We start from the raw sequence: 7,739 nt of genomic DNA, 5'->3' as shown, positions 1-7,739 counted from the left end.
ATTACATATTACAATTCTTCCCGAACTCGTGATTTTTTTCGCCTCTATCCTCCTTTTTTTTGCCTTTCTTTTCGTTTGTGATAAGAGTTATCCATCGAGATAGATGTCGGCGAAAGCGTGTATCGATTTCGTTCTTTCGGTCGTTAACGAGAACTTTTCGTCCGTTTTTTTTTCTTTTGTCATTAGCCAGAGCGGCGTTGAAATGACACTTTTTCTATGGTAAAAGAAAAGCTGCCCACGTAAATGAGAATCTCAAAATGAGCGAAAAAGAGAGGGAGGGAGGGGGAGAGAAAGGAAAAGAAGAAAAAGAGAAAGAAACTGAAAGCTTTCGATACCTTTTTATTCCCCGGCTTTTGCAATGTTGGTTTACTTTACTGTTGGTTGGATGATTAGGTAATGAGATAATGAATTGCAAATTTCAGAAAATCATGAATAATGTATCTCGATAAGGCGATTTTAGGAAACTGTGGTAGAATGGCCATCGGATAATGGCACTTTGAAACGATTCTAACGGAATCTAATTTCGATATTTATAGCGGCTACATCTGGTGTTCTAATGTAGATACGCGTGATAAGCCATGAATAATCGATCGTGTAATAACGACGCGTAAAAGCGATATAAATCATCATTTGTATTTTTTTCTATGATTTGTTGACAAGTTTAAGAAAGAAAAATCGCATTTGCGTTTATATAAAAAGTAACATATCCAATGTAAAAGTTCAGCAAGCGACAAAACTACTAAGAGAAAGTTAAGACAGCGTCACCGATTCGAAGAATTTTGAACACGCAAAGAAACGAGAGAAAGAAAAAAAAAAGAAAAGAAACTCAACGTTTTTGAAGACGATTAAACGTGATAATGCTTTGAACATTATGGGGAACGACCATTCATCGAAGAGAATAACGCGAGTTTGTCAGCGTAGCTTTAATTCTGCGAGATTTCCAGCATACCGATGCACGTTGGATGCATGCATGCACGGAACAGTTGCAACAAAGTATTCTCGGATACATGCAATGGCCGGACACACTCGCATTCTACCCCCTTTGCAAAATATTTCGGTTGGTTGTCGCGGCTATGCTCGTTATTTCATCCGTTTGTATGCGTCATGGGCACAACAATTGGACAACGAGACGAGAATCCTAAAGGCAAATGGTAACACGAAATTAGAACGGATACGTTGGAAAAGCAGGAAAAATTTTTAATGAAAGGGATATTGAATAAGGTGGAAAATTAAACTTTAGACGCGAGGTGAGGGAAGGAAAATGAAGGATATTAGATTTACGTGAAATTTTGTTTCAAAGTTTTAATTCGATGATACTATTATTAAATTTTCTCTCTTCTCGTTGAGAATTGCATTGATTAAAAAATTTTTTTATGATACTATATTTGATTCTTATTATAAGTCATGAATAAATCGTACATTCTCAAATATGTATTTTTCATTTTATATATAAATCAAATTCATTTCAAAAATTACCGTGTAATTAATCAATATAATTAGATCTGAACCGATAGATTAAAGACGTCAAAAGAATTTTTAATTTAATCTATCTTCTTATATTCGATATTTTTTTCACAAATAAATATATCTATTATATAATTTACCTTAAACCGCGATTAGAAAGATTAAAAATTAGAAGAAATTTTGAATCGCTATAACTTCGAAGATAACGACTTTCGATCGACAAATGAGCGATCGTTAGAAGCGCGAATCCTTACCGTTTAAAACGCTTTTTGAATTATCTCGATATCACTTTCGATCCTCGAGATATCATCGCGTAAAGAAAAAGGTAATTTTTAATCGTTTACCATCATCATTGCTTGCTTCTTACTCGGGCCTCTCGCTCGCACCTCGTCTCACTGACCTATCCCAAACTCCAGACACGCGACGGATTCCTAGAAAAACATAAGACACGATTCTCGGAAGGACGTAGTACGCGTTTCCAGGAAAAAATGTAGGTCACTCGATTGCCCATTCATAATCTTTGCGTATGTCAAGCGTCATAAGATCTTTGAATCCTTATATCTCGATAATTGATCGAGATATCAGGATGAATCGAAAACAGATTTTTATGATATGATTCTCTCTCTCTCTATTTTTTTAATATTTTTTTTATAGAAAATCGAAGTTTCGTGACTTTCTGCGAATATATTGATCTATTGTCGCGAGTGTAAGATTTAGCATGTATTCTTTATATATTAGTTGAATAATAAGAATATTATTATTTGTGATTTTCTTGTACGAATTTCATATGTTATATTCATAATTCTATCAATTGGTATTCACTTTGAAAATTTTAAGGAAATGAGAAATTATTTTATAATTTATCGTATTCTTTAATTTTACTTATTCCTCCACTTATTTCAACTCTTTGACTCCTAATTTATTTTTCTTGAATTTTTATTCTCTAGAGTATTATTATATTTTGTTCTATTAAATTCCTCCATTAAGACGCTCATTGTGTTCTAACCGCTTTTGTGAATATGTAATATATATAACTTCTTGTATGATATTCTGTAATTCCATACTCCATTGAATTTTGTCGCGTTGCATATTATTTCGCGGAGTTTCTTTCTTCGACTAAAAAGATCTTTGAAAGATAATATCTTTCATTTGGTATCCGATTTCTGTATTATATACAACTCGAGTCTCACTTCTGGTAATTCTTTTTTAGCTTAAAGACGTGATCCGTGAAAGGCTTTGATGAACACAGATCTTCCGTCTTTAAATGATACAAATTCCTTCTGTAAATGATACAAACAACGGGGAATAAAAGGCAGGCCGACTTTGATCACAAACGTCTTTCTCTATCTGTGATATCAAGGTAGAAAGGTTGTAAATTGTTCTTCTCTTAAAGATTCTCTCATTTTGTCTTTGTGAATCATTAATGAAAACGGGATTCCAAGTTTTATATATCTAAGCTCGAATGCGAGAAACCTATGCTTATTAAAATTTTCATTTCCTTCACAAATTTAACAATCTATTTAGATTTTTTTAATTAATTACTTCAAAAGAATTGCAAAATTAATATTCTCGGAGAATACAATTTCGAGATTACAACAGCTTTGCTTTTTCCTTTTTCACATATTCGATTCAGAATAGATAATGGAACATCGGAACGATGCTTCAAAAATTGCTCTCTTGCCAACTAATAACAATTTTCGCCAACTAATTCTAGCATGATTCTGAATTTGTTGCCAAAGATGTTTCCTGTTAAACGAGCAAATATTTGCACGTGTAGCGAGATTCTTTAAAAAACATAAAAAAAAGAAAGCACCATCTCAATTACTCCGTTAAACAGCAACCATGCGAAACATCAAAGTGTCTCATTCATACATTTTTTTTTTCTTTTTCCTTTTTCCCCCTACTTCAATTTTGCTGATCGACTTTGAAAAGCCTGATACACGTGTTCCTCTTTTATTTTTCTTATTTTTTCCTCTTCTTATTTTGCTAAAAGAAATCATTCATCGCTTTCCACTTTCAATAATGCAAAAAGTAAAATATAACACAGACGTTTTTCTCTGATGAATATTGCAAAAAAACACAATTAAAAGAACTCGATGAAAAACCGATACACGCCATATATGCATCAATTTCAGTTCATGGTATTTTATTCGCTTGCTCATTTCACAATCTTCTAGTACAATGTCATGTATTTTATTGAATTCTACCATTTGATTGAATTTTTTGAATTTGTTTCCCTCACGAAGGCGTAAGTCTTTTTTAGTCGACCACTTTTTCGATAATTCTGAAGGAAATACTATCTTTTGAAAATAACATTTTCGAAAGAGGAGAAAAAGATTGTATCTTAATATTGTTCCTCTACAATCTCGAATCGAGAGAAAATGTATTTTCGCGTTTTACACAGATATGTGTCCCATTGGACTTTGAAAACTATTCTTGCGAAACACTATTGCGCTTGTGAATATATAAGTACACTAGTTTGCTATCGAGTTTGTGCATATTGTACGCGTTACGAACTGCTCGTATGTTCGTTTTAATTTTGCAACCATTATCGTTAAAGAATTTCTTCGAATTACTCTTCTAAATTTCTAAACGTGTTAACAAAACTTTATTATTTAGAATGTGAATGATCATTTTATTCGAAATTTATTAATCGAATCTATTAAATTTTTTATAACTTGCTATCAATCGAAGATAAATCTGTTAATTGGATTCTCTTGTCTTTCAATGACACATAAAGAATTATATTTGAAGTATCTCTTGTTACTTATTTGTTCATCCAATGATCTAGGAAATATTTAAAGTTAAGATCCAGCTAAGATTAATTTTTAATTTCACGTAGAAAAAAAATTTTTTAATCAAAAAAACGACGAAATTTTAAAATTGCTATCTTTTTACGGAGATACGTAGTCATTGAAAAAGGCCTACATGAGTCACGAAAAAAAGCCTATTTTGAATATTAAGAAAATTCTATTTCGATAATTAGGATACTTGATTCAATGAATTTTCTTTTTGACGCACTCATGAATATTAAACATAATGGTTATTTCCTTCTAAAATTACTGGTTTAAGTTTTTTTAAGTTTCATGTAACACTAAAAGGCAATTTATTTTAGAAAGAAAATTTCCTTTTTCGAATATTTACATTCCTGAAACTACGCATCCGGGATACATTTTTAAGCTTGAGAGAGTATCAACGCGTAAATCAGCCCAGAAACAGGAAAAAGTAGAACATTTCCTAGGAGGAAGAATATTTTTAAATTGTGGATGTAAAGATATCGATACTGCTTGCTATCTTGCTACGTAATATATGGTTTGCATCAATCATATTTTCGTTTCCCTTTTTATAATTCTGCGTATTTTAAATTCACTTTTTATCAATTACAATTCTGAGTATTATAATTGCATTTCTATTATAAATCATGAATCTATTTCCTCATCAAAAAAAAAAGATTCTGGAAACAACAATCGCGCACCTTTTACAGTAATTTCGATATCAAACATATTAAAAATAGTTTATGATTCTTCTTTAATTAATTTTTTAATTTATAGAATGCGAAATGGAGTTGTCGATAGCGAGCTGAAACCACGAGTGGAATGGAATATATTTTGCATCGTATAACGAAATCTTCGCGTTAACTAATCTCGCTAAAGCTAAAGATTATGATTGAATAAAATACGCTTTGATTCGAGATAGCGAATTCTCGGATCGAGTTTAAAATTGAACATATATAGTACGGGATAAAAAGACTTGTTGGATAATAATGTTTGAATAAAAATTATATTTTTCCAACGTAGAAATATAATTTGAAATTGAAAATCAATTAGTTGGAAATATAATTTTTTCTAAACACTTTATAGAATAATTCTTAACACACGTCGCTAAATAAATTTCCAGTTACACAACAAGATACACTTACGAGATTATTGTACATGTTGCTCTCTAATGATTTTTGCGATAAGCTCGTTCACCTTGAATTATTTAATCAATTATATAGAAATTACAACTCTTATTAAAAAATTCTTAATAACTAAAAGAAAAAAGAGAGAGAGAGAAAAATAAAAAAATATCAATGAAAAAAACCAGCATTTACATCTGCAACTAGTTGCAAACTCTAGAATGCTGTTTGCATAAACGATCGTGCAACGTCTTCCAGCTTCGCATGGACGAAACGTAGACACAAACTTTCATCCTCTCTGTCCGCTATCAAGTCGAATCCAAGTTGAATCGGCGCAATCAAGTACCAAGCCAGACGATAAAGAGATGGCAACTTAAAAAGCATATCTCGGTTCAGACGCAAAAATTATACAAACGATAACCTCGAAACGTACGACTAACGCATACACAATCACACATTCATATTATCTTTCACAATTTTCGAAACAGTTCAACAGTCAACTTTAAACTATCTTAAATAATCGAACGATATCATCGCATCTCTTTCATTAATATTCATATCTAACTTCCCAAAATATTCAACAATATTTGAAACAATCGAGGAATATCTCGATAATCGAACGATCCATCCGAATTTCACTTCCATCCCATTTTCCATTTTCACGATTTCAGTCAATCCTTATTCATTCTCTCCTTTTTATCACAATTTCCAAAATACCCCGAGAATCAGATGCTGAAAGTATCCAACCAGCGTTTTCTCGAATCCGCGAACGGAAGCCCGGAAGCCAGGCATTTGGACGTATACACTACTCGCTTTCCACCGATTTTCGATTCCCATGATTTATCCCTAAACGGGAGCTTCGATTTTACCACCGAAGCTATATATTTCATCATTACTCGAGAGCCAATCCTCTCCCCTCCCCATAAATGCTCCCTTTACGTCGCTATCACGAATCCACGAAACACATCCCCCTAAACGATTGATACTCCGTGGGGAGGCGAGTCCTAAGAATATTATTTGTCCTTGTCCCATCGACCACGGATAAATATCCCGGCGAAATTGGCGCCTGTCATCGAGTCACGGACGGATTTCCAAGAGGATATCCAAGATCCGATATTCAAGAGGAATCGATCGAGAAAAAGAAAAAAGCGATTGAAAGCCGGTTCCTCGCCCTTCCTCTGCCCCTGTCCTCTGTCCAGTTTTTTAACGTATTCCGTAAGTGTTCCACTCCTCGAGTTACGGATCTTAATTGAAAATTCTAGCGCGAGAGGTGGCCCGCATGAATATCAACTCGTCCCGTCTTTGCCCGAATCCGAACCCGAACGTGATCCGATTACTATCCAACTGTTTTCCATTTTTCCGAAAACAGTCGTCTCCTCCTCTCCTCTTGGAGGATTTGATCGAGTCTCGTCGGATCGAGATTAAAAACCCGGCGTTTTCGAAGAGAAGGCGTCGCGAAGCGGATCGATCGTTTCATTCGTCATATGTATTTAGGGTATCCTTTGTTCCGAGGGTGTATATCGATAATGGTTGGTGGATGTTGATTGAAATTAACGATCTGAAGGACAAGGGAGAGGGAATCCACGGGAGAGCTCGGTGGATCGTCAGGGGGAGGGGGGAACAGGGTGGGCGAAGGAGAATGTGCGCTATGCGGGGAATGTGTAGGTGTAGGAGTTCGATTGCCACAGCCTCGACCCCCGTTGTCGAACGAGATGAGCGGTTTCGCGATCGATACGCGGCTCTTGTCCCGTGCGTCCCTTGTCGTGGATGCGAATTGGCAGAGAGGCTGTGTGCACTCGCGCCAGCTCTCTGGATGATATCCCGACGAATAGAGGGGGGGTTGGTTCTCTGGCGGAGATAAAAAGACGCGGGAGTAAACGATCTCCACTCGGTGGAGATCAGGGTGGTGGACGGCTCGATGGAATTCTGGGACGAAATGTTTCGCTGGATCTAAGATTTTCCTTCTAAGCGTTGTATAGATTTGTGAATTAGAATAGAAAAATTCGAGGATCAAATTTTCCGATTATTTCATATGTATTCTATAAAGTTTGATTAATGAGATATATATGTATATATTTTTATATATAAAATTTGATTTAACTGCTTAAGATATTAGATTAGGTCGATCTTATAAATAATACGCTTTGAGATTAAAACACAGTGGAAATTATCGCGATTAAAGTTTATACGAGAGGGGTAGTAGGAAAAATTTTTAATTGGGAAAATGATAAACGATCGTGGGAAACGAAAGGGATTGATCCTTCAAATTATATACATCGTTAAATGATCGTTTTAACTTTGATATTTAAAAAAAAATTCTATATTACATAATCCAATAAAAATTAAAATATTTAATAAATTTATTATTATTTATTAA

This window comes from Apis dorsata, unplaced genomic scaffold, assembly GCF_000469605.1.
Source record: "Apis dorsata unplaced genomic scaffold, Apis dorsata 1.3 scaffold_127, whole genome shotgun sequence".
NCBI lineage: Eukaryota > Metazoa > Arthropoda > Insecta > Hymenoptera > Apidae > Apis > Apis dorsata.
Note: the sequence above shows the minus strand (reverse complement) of the source record.